This window comes from Hemicordylus capensis, chromosome 3, assembly GCF_027244095.1.
Source record: "Hemicordylus capensis ecotype Gifberg chromosome 3, rHemCap1.1.pri, whole genome shotgun sequence".
NCBI lineage: Eukaryota > Metazoa > Chordata > Lepidosauria > Squamata > Cordylidae > Hemicordylus > Hemicordylus capensis.
The window spans coordinates 283,823,681-283,844,848 of record NC_069659.1 but is presented as its reverse complement, the minus strand read 5'-3'; the positions used below and the strand labels follow the sequence as shown (position 1 = coordinate 283,844,848).

The following is a 21,168-nucleotide window of genomic DNA, read 5'->3' as shown; positions in this document are numbered from 1 at the left end:
AGCAGGTATAAAAGGTTCCTGGTATTGAGTGGTTAGTGATGCATTCAGATTCTTCGTGATCCGTTTTGTTTTGTGTTTTTGGGTAGTATTGCTTAACAAAAAATAAAACTGCCATTTTGCTTTGGCTTTCCCTGGGAATCTTTCCTGAAGGCCCAACCCCTCTGCTGCTCTTCACACACGAATGGGGCAGAGGGGAAATCCAAAGGTTGAGTGCACTGAAATCTGGTTTCAGGCAGCTTTGCTCCCAGGGGTTGGGAGCAAGGCCTTGATTACAATGCAGCCCTGCTATTGTAAAGCTTGTCAGTGTCAAATCAGTCTTCCTCCCTCCCTTCCCCATCCTTTCTGGCCAAGCCATTTGAACTCGCCCCTCTCCTGATGGCTTGGCTTCATGCTATGGAGGGAGGGGTAAAGCCCTCTCGTCTTGGCTGTCCAGATGGGGCAGAATATTCCAGAGACAAGTCATGCTCTATTGCTTGGGGAGGAGGGAATCACATTGGAATAACTGCCCAGTGCCCCAGCAATTTCAGTCCAATACTTGCCCCCATAATTGAACTGATTTTTGGAGAAGAGCAGAGGAGATTTCTATACACTCTCAAAGCAATTTGGATCTTTGGTCTTTGAATCCTAGGCTGAGACTTAGTTAATGGCATGTCTTGTGGTGTGTGCATGTATGCATGAATGGTGATTAGGACAGAGGGATCCCTGAAGTTTTATCTTTGGCTATGTTCTCATGGTGCAGGCTGCTTTCCCCTCAACAAGACTGTAAAGACAAAACAGGGGCCTGAAAGGTGTCTAAAAAGGTAGATTTCTCCCCACCTCCGCCCCCATGCATGCTTATGAATGAATTTCTAATTTGTACTAGTGATTGTGAGCTTGGAACTAGGGAGTGGTATTTGTTCTGCATTAATATATCACACCCTTGGACTCCATATGTGGCACAAGTCAAACAGCATGCAGGTGTCGTAACACCCCCGTTCTCCAAGGATTGGCTGTCTAGGCCTTTCCGCCTTGTTCTAGTCTGATTGGGCCCTTGCCTTCTCTTTCTGATCTGACCCAGCTGCCTTGAAATCTCTGAGAAAGTGACACAAACAGGCCCTCGGATTCCTTTCAAGCATCATTGTGTAGGATAAATATTTAACAACAAATGAGCAGCAGTGGCTGTAAAACAGAGAGAACTTCCTGTGTATTCCAAGGCTGCCAAAACAAGTCTCCATTTAGCCATTAAAATGGAGGGGTGAAGGAAGAAGAGGAGTCATAAATAAAATTACTGTCTAATTATTTTCCAATTGGACAGCCAGGTTCTTGTGGTGGTGGTGGTGGTCTGGGTAGAAAGAGGAGTCTGTGAGCTCAGACAAGAAGGTTATTTTCCCCCCTCTCTGGGTTTTTGGGGGAAGCCAGAGACCTCAGTGGAGGTGCTGGTGGCTTCACCACGCCCACTCAAAAAAACACAAGGTCCAGCTAGGCTTCAGGGGAACTAAAAGGGCTGGCTGCCCCCCTTCTTTCTATTAATAGGCACCCATGCGGGAGAGAGGGAGGAATGCTGGCCCAAGCAGAAAAGATGCCTTTTTTCCCAGATCTGGGAGAGGCTTGGTGATGACGTGCCTTGTGAACTGAGACGGAGAAATCCCAGTGGCGATTCATTTTAGAGCTCGCTCGCTCTTAATGAGTCAATTTTTAGGAATTCTTAGTCAAGTCCACACCCATCTCTTGCCAGAGGCTTACCTTGTGCTTTCTTTTCTTGCTGTAGGCTTCTAATGTGGAAGCCTACAGTCATCCTGCCCCATTTTAGTCTCCCAGCTGTTGGTAATCAGGCCACATTCTGCCTGAGTTGCTCCCAAGTCCTTCCAGAATCTCCAACAGGGATGTCTCTGAATAAGCAGAGACAGCCTGGAGTAACTCACTGTGTCCTTGTGCTGGAGTGGGTGGGGGTGTATGTGACTCCAGCTTCTATTCTCAGTTCTGTTGGCAAAGAACTAATCCACTGTACACCACAGCTTATTTTGTGTGGGGTGGGGGTGGGCAGGACTCGGCTTCTCTGAGCTCCACCAAACCTGCCAATTTTTGTGAGGTAATCTACTTATATGCTAAGGCTACCTTGTCTCCCATAGCTCTTCTGAATTTTATCTGCCACAGCCAAATTTGCTGTTGCGTTCGCCATTTTCCACTGAAAGTACGAAGGGGGATTTCTGTAACGGATGTTTTCTATGCAATACTGTAAGTGCTGCAAGAGCTGAGCTGCTACATCACACCACTGCTACTTGTCAGAGCTCCTCTGCAAGTTAGTTTCATCTCAGTGGTCTGTGACATAAATATTTTTGTGATTGAAGCTGAAATGCTTGTAACTGCATTTGCACATGCTCCTCCCCTAGTTAAGACTGTTTCCACAGACATTCTAAGATTTTAGGGCCAAATTAGAATTGATGTTAAACATGTTATTGCCCAATGTGGGGTTTATTTTAACTTTAAAATAACTTTGAAATATTTTAACTTTAAAATAAAATACACATGGGCCTTATCCAGATTGGGAGTGGTGCAGAGGTAGGAGCATCCAACCCATTGCCTACCCGGAAGCTGCTGTGGACTCCTAAAGGTACCATTGCGGCAAGGTCTGGACTGCATCATATTCTTGCAGTTGTTCATTTTATATATTGTTGATATGCATGGCACTTTATAAAGGAACATAAGCAAAAGAGGCAGATTCCTCTTACAATCTTAAATTTCAGCAGTTGGGGGGACACAGGAAAGCTCAGACTAGATGTGGTGCTAAACACTTCATTGTTCAGTTTGGATTTTATTTTTACTTTAAAATAGTGCTGTTCACAGGCTTGATCTGGATTGGGCTCATGTACAACTGCTATATTAACATAAAAATGTATCTGATAACATCCTAGAATGTTCCTTTTTCTGGCCATTGTTTGAGTACTCTGTTAAAGAGATTGGTGGTGATAGTGGTATTTCACTGTTCTGGTATATCCATGTAGCATCCTCTCTGGAAACCTCATCTCAGTATACATATTTTTTTTCTGACTTCTGAAAGTCATTTGAAGGCACACACCCTTCTTTCTTTGATTTGCATATTAAGCAACCAACACTGTGCCTAAATAAATAAAACCAAAGCGCTCAGTCCTAGGAAAAGCAAGCATTGGAACTCAGGAGATGATTTTGATCTGCCAGTCCTGGATGGGGTCACACTTCCCCAGAAAGAACAGGTGCATAGTCTGGGAGTGTTTCTAGATCCAAACTGCTCCCTAGTGTCTCAGGTTGGTGTCTCAACTTCTCCCAGGTGTCTCAGAAAGCACCTGGCCAGAGGTGCTTTCTCTTGGCGTTGGCTGATATGCCAGCTGCATCTGTTTCTCGAGATGAACGTCAGAACAGTAGTACATATGCTTGACTACTGCAATGCACTCTACGTTGGGCTGCCTTTGTACATAGTCCGGAAACTACAGTTGGTACAGGATGTAACAGCCAGGTTGGTCTCTGGGTCATCCCAGAGAGACCATATTACTCCTATACTTAAAGATCTACACTGGCTACCAGTAAGTTTCTGGGCAAAATACAAGGTCCTGGTTATAACCTTTAAAACTCTAAAGAGCTTAGGCCCAGGGTATTTAAGAGAACATCATCTTTGCCATGAGCCCCAGTGCTCATTGCGATCATCTGGAGAGGTTAATCTGCAGTTGCTACCAGCTTGTCAGGTGGCTACACAGGGACGGGACTTATCTACTGCTGCCCTGAGACTCGGGAATATGCTCCCTGCTTAAATAAGAGTCTCCCCATCTCTGACAACTTTTTAGAAGTCTTTAAAGACTTATTCCCCACCCCCCACCAAGCTTTTTAACTTGATTATGGTTTTAAATTGCTTTAAGGCTTTAGTTTTTGTCTTGATTTGTTTTATTTATTTATTTATTAGATTTATATACCGCTCTTCCGATACGGCTCAGGGCGGTTCACAACATGATAAAAACAATTAAAAACAAATTAACAATTAAAATCAAACTATTAAAACACAATAAAACCAATAAAACGGCTAAAAGCCCTGGAAATCAGGGCAACAATTTAGAACTGTTTAAAACAATTAATCATTTAAAAACTCTGGAAGGCCAGGCCAAATAAGTACGTTTTAAGGGCTCTCCTGAAGGACAGCAATGATCTCAGATTACGAATTTCTGCCGGGAATGCATTCCATAGCCCAGGAGCAGCTACAGAGAAGGCCCGCCTCTGCGTCACCACCAGATGAACTGGATGAACTCCTCAGATGACCTTAACGAACAGTGGGGATCATGTAAAAGAAGGCGCTCTCTTAGATAACTCGGACCTAAGCCGTTCAGGGCTTTAAAGGTAATAACCAGCACTTTGTATTTTGCCCGGAAACATATCGGCAGCCAGTGTAGCTGTTTCAAGACAGGCATCATATGGTCTCTCTGGGTTGCCCCAGAGACCAATCTGGCTGCCGCATTCTGAACTAACTGAAGTTTCCGGACTATGTACAAAGGCAGCCCCACATAGAGCGCATTGCAGTAGTCAAGCCGGGAGGTTACCAGCCGATGCACCACTGTTTTGAGGTCATCCTCTCCGAGGAAAGGATGCAGTTGTTGAATCAGCCGAAGCTGATAGAAAGCACTCCTGGCCATGGCCTCCACCTGAGATACCATGGTGAGGCCTGGGTCCAGGAGTACTCCCAAGCCGCGTACCTGCTCCTTCTGGGGGAGTTAACCCCATCCAGCACAGGGATATCTAACTCATCCCTCAGATTCTGAGCTCCCACAATGAGCACTTCCGTCTTGCTTGGATTCAGCTTCAATTTGTTCTCCCTCATCCAGCTCATTACGGCCTGTAGGCAGGCATTTAGAGAATGAGTGCCACTTCCTGAAGATGAAAAGGAGAAGTAGATGTTATGTTGTGGTAAACTAACTGCACAGAGATGGAAGTTTGGGGCTGTCTAAAAATTTGATTTTAAAAATGTGTGTGTAGGAAATCTCTAAAGAAGTACCATAGCAGATGTTATGGACTGAAACAAGGCATGCTAAGGCCCCAAGAACAGTGAGATAAGCTTTGGGAAAAATCAGCTAAGAAATCAGATATCCAGTGGGGAGAGGGGGTGTGGCTTAAAAGTAAATGCTCAGATCACCAAGGGTTGCCAGGAATGTTAACCAGCTAAAGAGACAACCTGGCCTTGGTCAAGCATTATGAAGTTTGAGAGACCCCTGAATAGTTAAGCAGCTTTCAATGAATGAAGAATTTCTCTGTTGGTAAACATGCATACAAAGTATTTAATGTGTAAGGTTTTTTTAATTTTTAAATTGGAATGTTTATGTACCAAGGATTGGGAAATTTCAGGGCCAGAATTTATTTTGACTCTATGGAAAGACCAGTTACGGGCTTTTTCATGTTGCCTTCATGTTTGCTGCATTAAAATGTGAAAGGCAGATGCACCCGTTAAAACTCGCAGTGGATGTGTGTAGAGTGCCATGGCCAGTTGTGGGGTTTCTCTGTCTGTCTGTCCAAGTGTTTGAAGACCGTCATCTTCATTTTTTATATATTTACTTCAACAAACTGTGTGTAGCTGGTGCAAACATGTTTTCCGTATTGAGTGTGAAGCAGCTTCTAGTTTGCTACAGTTCTTGGTGGCTTCTAGGTATCAAGCAGTGGCAATGAACAGAGCAAAAAAGGCTAGTTAGTTTATTAATTTTGATAGAGCCTTTTCTCTTCTCAGCCTTTTGGCTAAGATCAAATGTTTGTAGCTGCACTATGTTGTCCCACCAAGAAGAAGCTGAGCTCATAGTGAAAGGCCATAAGGTACTTCTTGTAATGCTGAAAAAGGAAGAAGAAAAATGTAAGGCTAAAAACAGCCAGGCATACTCCCGAGGTGCACCCGCTTGCAATTTGGCTATTTTTAAGCAGACCTTTTGAGCTTTGTTTTATATAGTTCTCATTCCAATACGTCAGACTCATGCCTGTAACTTATGGGAAGTTGTGGACTGTCTTTACCTCAGAGAGTCCTGTTTCCTTTTGGGTCAGGGTGGGCAACTTGTCACAAGCCAAAGTTGCTTTTTTTTTTTTACTGTAATGATTTTGCATAATGTAAACATAGTGCATGCCACATTAGATTTGTGAACTGCTTGCACTTACTTGTGTATCCTATAATGAGATTGTGAATCCTCTGTGTCACAAGCTAAGAAATTTGAGACCAGAAACCTCAATGAAATACAAATAAACTGTATCTTCAAGTGTCAAAGTATAAACCCTCTAAACAGAGATACAGGACTCTAGAAAAAGAACCTGAATGCTGCCCAGTTCTGCTAAAAGCCTTCTGAGGCAATCGGCTCTCAAGACTATTTCTAGTAAACTGAAAGCTAATGCCTCCCATCTTGCTGCTAAAGCCAGATCTTAACCCACTCCTGCCAGTGTTTAAAATCCAAGGTAGGAGATATTCATTCCACTGCTGACTTAAATGTTTTTATGTCTCATCACCCTTGACTCAGAAGATGTTAGGGTTTGTTTATATTGGTTTCACTTCTAGCATGCATAATCTGTTCACTCTATATTAGGCATGTTTCACACACCATCCTATATTAATGGCACAAAACTAAGATTTCTCTTACTGATATATTCTGATAGCAATTTATACCTTGGTTTATACCAGGCCTGCTCAATTTAGCCCCCAGCTGTGTTTGAACTACAACTCCCATTATTCCCAGCCACAGTGGCCAGTAGCCAGGGATTATGGGAATTGTAGGCCAACATCAGCAGGATGACTGAAGTTGAGCAGCCCTGGTTTATACACTACTTAAGTTCATACTTGTTGATTTCTTGCAGAACAGTTGCACACACCTGTGGTTTGATATAGTATGTCTAGGACAGGGCTGCTTAACTTTGGTCCTGCTGCAGATGTTGGCCTACAGCTCCCATAATCCCTGGCTATTGGCCACGGTGGTTGGAGATTATGGGAGCTGTAGTCCAAAAACAGCTGATGTGCAGAAGTTGAGCAGCCCTGGTCTAGGACTTGTAAAGTCATTTTAATTGTCAGTAACAATCTTCAAGGAATGTGAATGAAGAGAAACTCTGTAGAAGATCAATGTGATTCTATCTCTCTATCAAAGAGAGCTGACAAGTTGTTGTGCCTCTGGGTTGTGCTGTTACATGGCCATGTTTCTGACATGTGAGAGAGATTGGAAGGGGTTGAGTGTTCTTGGGCCCTGGGACTGCTACCAGGAACTGGGACTGTCCTTCTGCAGCTGAAGCAGCAGGAATAGGATGCAATAAACACATCTTAAAAACTGCCCCATGTTCTATATGTATACCAGTGTTTGTCTAGATAACAAGTGCAGTTGATTTACTGCTATTTCAGGCAGCATTTAAAATAGGACTTTTTAACTATGTGCAATTCCTCTTGATCTTTAAAAGGAAACCCTTGGGTTTTTAACCATAATATTTGAGATGCTTTTTAAAAAAATCAAATGTTGTGTGAATGAGATTCTCCACCACCACCCCAGTTTAACATTTATTTCTGGCAACATAACTATCCTTATATGCCAAGACTTTTATAAAAGCACAGTATTTTTGGCCCTCTGTAGGCTGTGTAGTAGGTATATTATCTTACTGCAGCAGTTTTGTTTTGACTAATAAGCAGGCAAGATGCTTCTGACTTTGAGATGCTCCATATAGGGTGGCTGAATGAAAAGAAAGCTAAATGTCTAGTCTTCATCTAAACCTGTAGGGAGGGTGGTAGACTCGAATTTTTTCAAGTCGAGTAACAAATGAATTTTTGGGAGGGAAGAGCATTTCTGAAGAGGCCATCATTGGAGACAGCTCTGATATGGAATACTGTGCCACTGTACAAGAGTAAGGAGGGTGGGAATTTGGGGAGAAGCTTTCAGAAATCTCGGCATGGACAGAACTAGCTTGCTTTGCCTATGTAGGCAAAGTAGCAGGTAGCTGAAATACCTGCAGATTAGCTTTTCTTTCCTATCAGTGGCTCAACTACTTCAGGGCCTCCACTTTGCCAGGAGCAGATTGATTCACAGAAGATGGCCTTTTTAAAAGAGAAATTTGGCAGGGGGTGTATTGTCTCCTTAAAAAGGTTCCCATCACTTTCAAACAAAAATGCAGTTATTCCAGTTCCACTCAAACCACAGAGTAACCAGCAGGGAGAGAGCACAAAATTGTTCAGCAGACTAGTTCTACGAGCTTCCTTAGGCCATCCACTGAGCTGAAGGGGTAGTAGTTTAATGCAAACAACCCCCACCCCCCCAGTCTCTGGTGTCTTATCCTGTACATAGGCATATTCAGCTTTTTGTCTGCCTTCCCTCATCTTTGTCTTTGTTTGTGGGTGAACTACTTGTGCGCTCATGATTATAATCTTGCATCAGCAAGTAGGAGTACAGGTTTCCTCCGGCTGGCCTGTAAATGGTGCCACCTTCTGCTTTTTCAGTTCCTCTTGCTGCATTGCCTGTCATTTTTAAATGTGCGGCTGCAGGCTTTCCTTTCCCTTCTACCCATTAGAGCCATCTCAGCCCTGAATCCCCTTTTCTTCCTTCCTTAGGATCCAGGCCTGCTATTGCCTCCTAGTCTCTTTCCCTACAGCACCCTTGCTCTTCCCCTACGTAGGTTGCCAAATGCATCCTGTTGTGCACAGTGATGTCGCTCCATTTGGGCATGCTGCCCAAATGCTTTTTATTATTTGTAATGACTTATTAGGCCTCTGGTAAATCCACCATCACCCACCCAGCCTCCTCTTTCTCCCCCACCCCCCACCGGTCTCCCTGATTGATTGGTCTGGACAGCCTCTAAATTCTTTAAGCTGGGCTTTTGTTTTCATGGAAATTTAGAAGGCAGGAAATTAAATTCGAGATAGCAGGAAAGGCTGCTTCATAGGAATCTGAGAGATTAAAGTCTCTTAGCCATCACAGATAGTGATAACATTGCATCCAGGGTATTGCACCAGAGTAGAGTCTGCTCTAAGAACCCAAGGCGAAGGTGGCTTGGGAAATTTAGACTAAATTTAGTCTAAAAATGATCTTGCATGTCCTTAAGGTTACTCTTTCTTCGCTCCTTTGGTGCTTTCAGCACTGTTGGATTGCAAGTTCTCTTTATGGTTTTGTTTTAGCTAAGTAGCTTTCATGTGCTTTATGTTGAAAAATAGGAAGGGTGAAGCAAATGCTGGGCTGGGGAGGCTTATTACAACAGATGGTATCCAGTGCAAGGAATTGATGAAACGTACTGGATGGACAGAGCCAGGGTGGCTGCATCTGCAGTTGGAGCTGGCAGTGGAGAAAGTGCCTGCATTTTGAGTTCTCAGTAGGTTGTGAATAATTCGTGTTTTTGTGTGTGTTCAAGGTGGACCTGTGCACTTTTTCTCTATGGTGGACAAAGAAATAAACTTCTGACATGTTTGCAATGCACTCTGTCTCCCTCTCAAAGGTTGGGGATAAAAGAGTACATGGGTGAGGGGAGAGTGAGGACCCTCAAGTGACCTTGAGGGTAGATGAGAGAATGGGGATTGTAGCTTGTGGCGCCCTTTTGTGCTGCTGCTGCTGCTGCTGATCCTCCTCCTCAAGCCATGCTTGGCTAGAGAGCAAAGTCGAGAGTGGTCTTCTACTGTTATCACTTATCATTTACTTCATGCCAAGGAGATGTGATGCAAGGTGCTACTTTGACAAAGTGAAAATGTGGCTTTCTCTCCAGAATAACTCTGTCCCCTTTCCTGGTTAGACCCATAGATCTACCCAGAGTTTCACGATGAAAATACCTTGGCAGTGATGAATTCTGGTGCTGTATCAGCCTGACCTGAGGTTGCATCTATACTGTTTAGCACAGCCATTGGGGAGGGCAAAGGCATGGTGAACCATTCTTTTTCCTCATATGAATCCCATTGAAAAGGCCAAAAGCACCTTAATTTAAAAGTCTAATTTCCTCCTTGGAACAGAGGAATGGGATGGCAAAGCTTGACATTCTCGCTGACCTCCCGCTAATTAAAAGGGCAGAAGATGTGCTTTTTAGAATGGTCTACGACCTTGTTGGGAAAGCTCCTCCTGATTTCTTCGTCCTCTTGCCTCCGTGGATTGTGCTTTGCTTACAGTTCTCATGTTGCAAGATGGTTTCCTGATTTTCTCCCTGCATGGTTTTCCCCCCCTTTCCCTCCCCTCACTGGAGTTGCTCTTGATCCAAACCACTTGCAGTGCCCAGTGCTGTGCTTTTTCATAGATTGAAACAAGATAGAGGAGTTAAGGGATGTCTGACAGCAAATGTAATCATGGTTGGTTGAGAGCAGGGTGGATTTGATTTAAATCAAACTGATTTAAATCACGATTTAAATCACGATTTAAATCACTAGCAGGGTGGATAAAAATTAAAAAAATCCGATTTAAATCAAAAAAATTGGATTTTTTTGATTTAAATCAGATTTTTTTTATTTTTATCCACCCTGCTAGTGATTTAAATCGTGATTTAAATCAGTTTGATTTAAATCAAATCCACCCTGGTTGAGAGCAAGAATAAAAGATGCTTTCTTTCCTAGAGCATCACTGATCTTTGCTTTCACCCTCCCCTCCCCCTACCTTGTGTCTAACATAAGTAGGCAGTTGGCCTGTATATTATGGACAAAGTCAGGGGCTTTCTCTGCTGAATTGCCTTGCAGTTTACTGGTTGACTCTCTCCTTAATTTGCAGCATCCCTTGGTGTTCTCTGGGATTAACACACATTTGTGCCATGCAGGAAAGCATTAGGACTTGAAGCTGTTCTACAGGTTTTGTGGATTTGAGGGGTGGGGTCCAGAATTCTCGACCGTACCACTTCAGACTGCAGGTGGGAGGTGATTTTTATTTTAATGCTTCCCCACATTAAAAAAGATACTTGCATTCTGGTGAGAAGACTTCTTGAAACCTTTATCACTGTACTGGTTTTATATAGACTATGTGTATATATGTTTTTTTTTCCCTTTTGTGGGGAGGGGGCGGTATTCAAGAATGAAATCCCTGCTGCAGTCTGAAGTGGTACAGTCCAGAACTCTGTCTCCAGACTACTTCTCCATTCCCTGTAGGTCTTCTCTATCTCTCCAACCAGCTTGATTTTCAGTTTTTTAAATGCACACTTCTAGTCCTCACGGCTGCAGGCTGCTTATGTTACAGAGCTAAGCTGCTGTTTTTTAAATACACGTTGGACTTCTGGATGTTTCCAGGTTGTTTTTTATAGTGCCATCTGTGTGCATGGTGCTTTTACCTAAAGTGAGACTCTCTATTTTTGAAGCTGATTCCAGCCCTGTTGGCAATTCATTGTCTCTTTGGGGGCAAAAATGGAAAGTACAGAAGATGTGAGATCCTAAAGGTGGCGCGGTTGTGGTGGGGGGAACAGCTGGCAACAGAACATCTTCTCCAGGAAACATGCAGGAGAGGCTTAGCAGCTTTCCAGAAGGGTTAGCCTGCACAGTGCACACTGTCTGCGAGTCATTTTCTTTACAGCATAGCTTGCCGTGGGCAATGTGATTGGAGAAGAATGCTTTGAATTAGGAGCCTGCCAACTGTAATTCTGTCAGGGCTGGAAACATGTATTTATGAACAGCTTTTAAAATCGGCATGGAGTGGGGGACAGTGGGGTGGGGGCAGAATGAAGAGAAGGATCCAGCTCAGCAGATGTCTGTTTTTGTAGTGGCCTCAGAGCAGCGTACGGCCTGGGGCTGCTTAGCTGCTGGGTTGGTTTCTTTGGTGATTGTGTTGGCTTGTTGCTGCTGCTGCTTTCCAGACCAACAGGCTTAAGGCATGGAAGATGGGGGTGGCCCTATAGGGAGAAGAGGCCCAGGAAATCATGCATTAGCATCGCGCGTCTGCTGCTGCTCTCAACAAAAAACCCAATCTTGACAAATATAGTATGTGTCTTGATGTAAGCAAGATCTTGCTTCCTGTTGATCTCAGTAAGGTCAAACAGCTGACTCTGCCTGGAAAGCCACCTGTGCACTCGTGTGTAAAACAGTGATGCTCTCTACATTGAATGCAGGCCCTTGCCCCCAATAAAGTGCTGGCTAAGCAGAAGCTTAGTAAGAGCTTTCTATATAAATATAAGCTATTTCTGTGTATTCTGTGTTGCTTTATTAAAAACTAGTAGACATGAAGCCCGTTACCTTAACGGGCGCTGGAAGAGTTGTGTAGAAATGTTTGCAAGAACAGTCTTTCTTCAAGGCGCAAGGTGGGACTGGGTGGGCCGAGTCGCGCTGTGTCTCCGGAGCCATGAGCGCATCTCCTCCAGGTTCAACCTGCCATGTGGGGCTCCACTCTGCTTCTCCCCTTCTGACCCCCACCGGCCTTGGAGTAAAAACATTTCCTCCTCCACCTTCAGGCCCGAACCTCGACCCCAGAACCTGTCTCCTTTGCGGGCTGCAGCTCAGCTTCTGTGTGGCTTTTAGGATGGCTCGCAAGAGCGGGTGCTGAGCGCAGCGGCGAGGCAGTGTCGGAGGCACTGTGCTGCGTGGCTTCGCCCACCACCTGTCCTCCTCCTCCCTTTTCCGTCCCAGCCCTCTGTTCTCCTCCTCCACTCCCTTCCCACCATTTTCGGGAGCCCCGTCCTCCCCTCCCCTCGTCCTCCTCTTCCTTTGACCCTCCAAAGGGCAGCGGGGCTTCGCCCACCGCCCGTCCTCCTCCTCAGCTCCCTCCCTGCCATTTTCGGGAGCCCCGTCCTCCTCTTCCCTCGTCCTCCTCTTCCTTTGACCCTCCAAAGGGGAGCGGGGCTTCGCCCACCGCCCGTCCTCCTCCTCAGCTCCCTCCCTGCCATTTTCGGGAGCCCCGTCCTCCTCTTCCCTCGTCCTCCTCTTCCTTTGACCCTCCAAAGGGGAGCGGGGCTTCGCCCACCGCCCGTCCTCCTCCTCAGCTCCCTCCCTGCCATTTTCGGGAGCCCCGTCCTCCCCTCCCCTCGTCCTCCTCTTCCTTTGACCCTCCAAAGGGCAGCGGGGCTTCGCCCACCGCCCGTCCTCCTCCGTCCTCCTCCTCAGCTCCCTCCCTGCTATTTTCGGGAGCCCCGTCCTCCTCTTCCCTCGTCCTTCGTTTCAGTTGTTGCCTTCATTCCGGCTGTTACCGGGCAGCATATTGGAATTCTCGCAGAATCTCATGAGAGTTCCAGCGCACCACGCATGCACAGAACACCCGCAAGAGACACGGACGCAGGTACCTTAGGGTTTTATTATATAGGATGTTCAGCTGTGTAGCTTAAGCGGTAGGTTCAAGGCTCCCCACCCTTGGTTCAGGAGTGTTAGATGTTTTTAGGGTAGAAGGGCTGAAAGCTAGCCCTGAACAAAACTATGTATTCTCATAAAGAATGTGTATTCAGTAGCTGAAATTCCATAGTATTCCCATGGCTGCTAGTTTTCCCTTTCACAACTATAGAAGTGTGTATAAGAATAATGAACCAACATGACTTTGACTTCCTAGATTTTGATGCTTTGATTTTCCAGTCTTTGCAATCTTTTCTCTGCAGCGGTTAATCTCCTGGAATTTATCCTTTTTTTGTTGTTGTTGTTCTTAAGCAAACTAAATTCTGTGTGTAATTTCTGGAATATTAAGAATAATGCTGCTCTTTGTCAGGAATTGCAAGAAACCATAACTCCTGCTGAAAGCTGGTGGCTACTGGTTGGAACTTATGTTCCAGCTACCATGAGTGAGATGGTCATGTACTATTTGTGAGGAGCATTTTTAGCCATCAACTGACAGTGCGTTAGTAAATTGGAGAAAACATGTTTATCCCAAAGAAGGTATAATGTCTTAGCCAGTACACTAGCTCTGTGAAATTAAGAGATTGTGAACCAGAAGCTTCTGATCCAATTATTTCTTTTTAAAAGCGACACTCTTGGCCTTGGCCTCCTCTGCAATATGGGAATGATTTTACTGGTCTACCTTACAGGGTGGCTGTAAATATTACTGAGAAAGTATGTGAAATGTTTTGAACTCTCTTAAACAGGGCTGCACAACTTGGACTACAGCTCTCATCATCCCTGACTATAGGCCACTGTGACTGGGGGTGATGGGAGCTGTAGTCCAAGTTGTGCAGCCCTGCTCTAAAGAATTATATAAATGCCAAACAATATTACTTCAATCCAATTATAGAAAGGTGAGTATACTCCTCCTTTAGTACAAGATAAATAATCCTGGATTCTCCAAGGACTACGGGGTGCTACACTTGCTGTGGAATGTCATTTCTGCCATTTCACTCTTAACCTGCAGTGCATGTATGCAGTTTGCCTCTCTTTAGGTGTGATCCATCAAGAGCTATTACCTAGCTGATCTAAGCTCATTTAGTAACAAGTATATGCTGTGCAAAAGTTTCTTAAGCAGAATTCATAATACTGAGAAAAAAGGAGCAGTTGAGATATTGTTGTTTTAAAAATGAAGTGAAAGAAAAATCCTCATCCTTCTCTTGCAGGGTATTTCTCCAGATTTTCAGATGCTGTTCCACAAAATGCATTTGCCTTCAAGCTGTTAGGAGACAGATTATGTAACAAAAATTGGAGGGTGATTCTAGTATATCTCTCTCCCCTTTCTGCAGCATCTGAGGTCTTCTGCTTCAGCAGAAGGTGGCAGGCTGTGTTGTTTCTAAAGGCCTGCTGAGAGAAATAAGATTGTAGCTGGAAAGTGAGAAGGTGCATCCAGATTACCTTGGAAGTGCTTTGGGAGGGTGAGCCTTCATTCTCCTCAGCCAATGGATATCTCCCCATGGCTGCCTTGATCTCCCTACCACAGGATCCTGTGGGAGGATGGAGAGCCTCCTAACATTTTGACCCTGGAACAAGCACAAAAGGATCAATATGTTCTCCAGGGTTTGGAAACTGCTTATCTCAGTAATCCAGATCATACCATAGAGTGCATATAAATGTTTAGGTGATTTTAATAAGGTAGTCTTGGTTCTTGTCACATTCTATAAACAATCCACTAATAGGATTCCCGTGCAGAACTTAGAATTTGGTACAAATACTGTAAGACTCATCCAGCTAAAGTGAAGCCCACTTGCAAACTGGACTTCACACGTCTAAACTCAACACTCTTTCAAGATGTGTTACTGTATGGGTGAGTGTCTTGGATTCTGTCTCCGATGCACCTGCATTGTGACATGCTTCTTAAACACTATATTTCCTTGCCCTCAATTTTTTAGGATTTGATTAAAACAAAGCCACTCTTTTGAGCCTCTCTGATCAGCAGTATGCTCTTTTCTGCCATTAAAGGAGCCTTACTCATTGTAATAATTGCTGCAACTATATCATCTGGGAGCTGTGGCTTAGTGCAGGGTACAACACAATGTTTGACTAAATCTTCTATGTCTCAGTTGGTAGGGCATAAAGAAACCCTAACTGATTCAGTCCTTTTCTTCATTGAAGTTTGTCCTGGCTCTGTTGGAGTGTTCTGCTTTGATGATGCAGTGTACCTTGTGGAGTGGCATCTGAGACAATCTAGAGAGCAGCTAGCTATCTGCCTATATTTGTCATTCTCTTGTGTGCTACTCTAACACACTCTCATTGAACAAGAGAAAGTAGCTGCGTGTGCTTAACTGGGCCATGGGGTGATGGGGTTTAGGATGTTGTGACCTTGTGGCATATTACTGAATATAGTAGTTCACTCTATTTGTCTTGGAATAAAAAAATGGCTGGGGTTTTTTGTTTATTGCACTGGGTCTACTTACCTTGGAGAGAGTATGTCTTCTGCCGCCATAGGGCCCCTTCTGCGTCTGGGGTCTTCTCCTTCACAGTGTTAGTCTTGGATTTTTCAAGTTCATTTTATTCAGGAAATAATGCAGCATTCTTGTTGCTCTGTAAGACTTCATTCATGTAGGTGGCTATAAAAAGAATATGGTGGCCCTATGGTAGTCATATCTGGAGATATGGTGGTCTCCAGATACTGTTGGTCTCTCTCCTACTGGTCTGGAGGAATATAATCATCTTGTGGAGTGTTGCTTGAGGAAACCGAAAGATGATTTGCAGGTGAGTACACAGTTGGCCAATCTCTTGCCTGTGCGATAAATGTCATCTTGGCTTCCAGGAGTTCTGGATCTACTCAGTTCTTAAGTTCATTATCATGCTGCACTTGGATTTGTGTGCACATCCCTATCCTTCACCTCAGAGTCAAAGTGAACTGGCTTGTAGACAGCATTTAATTGAATGCTACAGTATTTCCCTGACTTCCCAACTCCTGTCCCATTCTGCTCCTGGGTGTGGGGAGTGCTACTACATTTATGCATATAGTACGGCCTGGTTAATTTGAAACATTCTTCCTTCAGGGCAAGTAGAGGGAGTGCAAAGTTGGCACCAAAGCTCACTGACTGAGTTAAGGAGAAAATGGATAGAGACCAGATCTATGCAAGCACTTGCTCAGTAATTCTGCCAGTGTACATCTGAATATGCTTGCGTACATGAAGAAAGTAGACTTTACACTCTGTATGTATTGCCATTTTCCACATGCAACTATCCAACTTCTTCCCACCCCAATTTGGATATCTTGTTCCACATGTTGGCAGCTTGCAATTAAATTGATAGTTTAGATACTGCTTCTCTCAGACTGTTCTTTGTGTGTGTTGGCTAGAATGGGTACAATGTAATGATAGCTATTGATCAGGGTGAATGAAAATATTAGCTCTTTAAAAAAAAACCCAAACCTAACTAGTGTCTTTAAAGTCTTTGTAAAATGAAGTCTGAAATATGTTGATCTACACTTTCCATGAACATCTAACGGCTTATATGATAGATGGTGATGAATTTATTTTTAAGTGGTAAGTGTAGATCTAAGCATGTTCATTTTGCATTCAATTCAGATTTTAACCCATGAGGTTATAACAGATGCAGTGACAATGTCAAACCATAGTTTTGTGTTATCTGAACAAGTCGACTTGGCCCTCAGATGTCAGTGTTCCTTCCTTTACATGTGCTTATTCTATTCCTTTCCTGGTTTGAAGCACAAAGTGGAGTTTTGTTTCATCCAAACCCACACCTGTCCAGGATTTGAAGTCAGTATTGGATGGCAGACTCTAGTTTTTCTCAAGTGGGTGGGCCTAAAGCTCAGGTATGTAACTCTAAACCATGGTTTTGTGTTGTCTGAACCACTTCATTAAATCAATGTATTTATTATAATGACCCCAGCTCTTAAAACGTCACTTGCAAATGCTAGTAGGTTTGTGCACGAAATGGATTTTGCATTTTTGTTTTGAGCTCAAAACAGCAGTTGACCCCGGTTGTGTTGACAAAACAAACGTGAAATGTTTCAAGTGTTGCAACCATAGGGAACTCAAAACACCCCATTTTTCCCAATGGGTAGCTCCTAGGGACACCAAAGTGGGTTGTGTGGTAGGGCATGACCTATACCCAACCTACAAAAGAAATGGGCAAGTGGGCAATTTTTAACCTTTCCCCAGAACCGCCATAGGATCCTAACTTAATAGGATTATTAAAATAATTTAATCAAATCCACCCTCTTATCTGTGTTCTTAAAATTGTTATCCACTAAATCAAACTGTATTTAAAATCTTACTCCATGTCCACCAATTAATTACATAGTTGGTTCCTCTCACTACTAATGCTCTTCTGTCTATTAAACTAGCAAGTGGGTCTTGGGTACTTAGGCTTATTTTGCAGATGGTACTCTGCAGATACTACTCTGCAGATGGTACTGTGATAAAAGGGATATCTTTACTGATGGCTCGCTGAAACTCCATTCCAGCCTTAAGTGGTCAATGGATAGCTCTCTTGACTGTGTTGCCCAGTACTGATGAGGACTCATCACTAGAACAAGACCTTGAGTTTTGTCTTCATCCTGCACACATATAATTCTATGTAAATTATACTTCTGTCTGTCTAGGTAACCATTAGGCCAGAAGTCCTTGGAACAGGCTTCCCTAAGGATAATTATTTATTATTCTTGGGAAATGTGTTTTCTAGATAAGCTTACAGACAACTAGTCATGGTAGCCCTTGTTCTTTTGGTAGATACAAGAAACTCAGGGACTTCACTGCATTGTTGAAGATTTTGAATCCAGGGAGGTGAAAACCCTGTGGACCATGGAGGGCTGTTGCTTGGCCTCAAAATAGTTGGAATACTCTTAAAGGCAGTTCACACTATCAAAAACTGGGTAGTACAAGGAACCTACTCGACTGCAGGAGCTGTGTGCGCTTCTGATTTTCTGTCGTTGGTGAGCAAACAATTAGAATGTGTGTGGCAGGGTGGAAGAGTGTGGGGAGGGGGACGCTGGGTAGGACAATGCTTACCTACCCAGCATTTTAGCAAAGTAGAAGAAAAAAGCATCTCACCCAGCTCCTCTTTCACACAATCACTCTCCTCTCCTCCTGCCTAGTTGTTTGTTAGCACACGTTTGTTAGCACATGAATGAAAATTGGAAGTGCACACAGCTCCCAAATTGTGTGATGTATTTTGCTGTGTAACAAACTGGATGCAGCAAAACAGGTTGCAAGGGGCTCTTGGAGGAGCTTGTGTTCTTCCTTGGTAACTTGAAACTGGTGTAGTATAGTGGCTAAGAGTGGGAGCTGGAAGTCACTGATTTAAATCTCTCCTTGGGTGTAAATGATTCTGTAGCTTTAGCTCTTGGTCAGAACACAGATCTGCCTTAAAGGATTGTTGTGAAAATTACTTGAGGGGGTGTTTGTAGAGTCCTTTGAACACTCATTGTACACAAGGCATGAACAAATGTGCAGTGTTAGAAATATTCTTTGAGCTGCCCATGCTAAGGAAGGCTCTGCTTGCCCTTTGGGAAACATTGCATTAGGCCAGTTGAATAAAATAGGGAACGGGGTTCTTGGCCACCATGGTTAAGTTCAAATGCAGCATGGTGCAAACACCCCTTGAGAGATGGCAGCTTAAGCCTCTAGGGCTGTGGACATGTCTCAGGTAAATGACTGTGTGCATGCATGCATTTAAAAGTCGGCATGTGGGTTGAACTCCCTCAAATGTAGAGTGCAAACTGTGTGTGGTGCTGTAAAGTGGTAAGCGTAGTGTTTGAATAACTATGTATGTACAGATCACCAATCGTGCAATGTTCAGTGCACATAATATTTGTGTACATGTGACTAGGGCTCTTGTTGTTTGACTTTGACAAGGGGTGTGGGTCAGGAGAAGGGTATCTTACTGCCTGACTCCTCCCCACCAGCACACACACTCCTATGGAGTGGAGGGATTTTTGGACACATCCAGGCTCAACTGGAAATGCATCAGCTGTGGATGAATCCAGATGAAGCAGTTGGCAGACAAGGAAGTTCTGGATGACTGTCTTCCCACCCCACACCCCTCTGAAATATGAGTAAACGCTGGCAAGCCAACCTGCTTGTACAGTCTGCTGGTTTTGGGGAGAGCAGTTCTCCGTTGTGTTTCCCATCCCTCCACCAGCATTTTGGTTCACTTTTTAAAATAGCTTTTTCCTAATGTAACTGGTAAGGTGAACCAGAACGAGGAGCTTGCCCCCATAGCTTTGTTTGAATAGCTTTGCCCTAATTCCGTTTTATTGAGCTTTCATCTAATGGCCCCTGTGTTAGGGGTAGATTTTTAAAACCAGTGTTTTCAAATGTATTTTTCACTTGTCCTAGTTAGGTTGTGATAGCCCCCACCTCTCCGCGGTGTGTGTGTGTGTGTGTTTTGCTGACACTGCAAACAAACATGAGGTTGAATGCTCAACAGCACACGAATGAATATCGATCATTTTGGGAGGATTTATTTTGCCTCAGCTAGAGGAAAGACTGGCTTTGTGTATGGGAAGGCGAAGCAATATCGATATGGTTCTAGGAATGTATCAGTTGTGCTTTAAGAGTGGACATCCTGATCAACACGAGCAGCAACTCTGGCTCTTTGGAAGCAGGCAGGGATGGCCTTTCCCAGACAAAGGGACTCTGTGTGTGTGCGTGCTTGCCTATCCCTTTGTTCTCTTGTTCTGGTGAAACGTATGCTGACATTGAAAGCTGCTTTCGTATGGGCTCGGGGTAGGGGGAGGAGACGGGGGCAATGTGGCTGGATTGCAAGCAAAATCATATGAAAGCCATCAGATCTCTGTCTCCATTGTGACCTCCATAATGGTAGAAAAGCCACAAGGATCTCTTCCTACTCCACCCCCATCTCATTGGTATTGTTTTTTTTAATTTTTAATACAAACCTCTATTCGAGGGACAGGAAGCCAAGTCAGAGGGCTGTTATGGAATATATGGTATGAAAGAAAGGCATAGTCTCTATAAAGAGTTTGTCTGAGCTAACTTATGTTTGGAGATGAGATTAACCATGATCTGTGGTGCAGTATATGAAATTGGGAAATTGGGACCCAACTGTCCAATATCTTCCTAGTGCATAATCTATTAAAGTGTGAGTTCTTTTCTCATACCTTTTTGCTATATAAACCACTTTGATAATTTTTTGTTAAAGCAGTGTATTAATATTTTTAATAAGCATAATTTGATAATGGCCCAGCTGCTAGAATGGCTAGTTTTCTATCAAAATACAGGTTTGGATATTTTGTTTGTTTGTTTGTTTGTTTAATACATTTATATACCACCCCAAACCAAAGTCTCGGATAGTGCTTTCCAAATGTGCAAAAGGCCTTCCGTGCATTGTTACAATCCTCACAACAATCCTGTTAGTCAGGGCTATCAAACTCCTGGCCCACGGGCCAGATGTGGCCTGTGGGTTTCCATTTTCCATCCCACGAGCATGGGGCAGGAAGCCGATCATCAGCCTGGGAAAACTGTCACCACCATGGACCATCAGTGGCTGCCGCACCCCCATTGTCCATGCAGTCCTGCTACGCGCCAAAGCAGCAGCATTCTCTGCTTGTTATCATTTGCTGTGCGCTGGCTGGATCCGTTTTCTCACTCTTCCAAGTTGCACTCGGAAGCAGAAACATGATTGGAGGGCTTGCTTCCTCCTTCATTTCGCTGCCATGCTCCCCCCACCCATCCTTCTGGTTCTTAAGCACGAAGCTTAAGCACAGCAGAGAAACCTCTGCTGTTTGTCAGATCTGGGTAAGCTGTGGGGCTACATTCTGGGAACAACTCTCACCATGGTGGAATTGTTGGTTTCTGGGGTTCCCACCGCCCCCTGCTATTTGCATATATCAGAGCCTGAACCTTGCGGGGGAGTGGAGTATTTGCTTTGTGGTTCTGTTTAGGTTTTTTTCTTGCCCTTTAAATTTGTTGTTCTGTATTGCCAGTGAAAATCTG

General features: G+C 44.0%; 1 protein-coding gene across 3 annotated transcripts in view; it reads left to right on the top strand.

Moving 5' to 3' along the window:
* Positions 1-21,168, top strand: part of TRIM8 (tripartite motif containing 8) — a 74,552-nt gene that overhangs the window by 4,435 nt on the left and 48,949 nt on the right. The gene's annotated exons all lie outside the window — the stretch shown is intronic.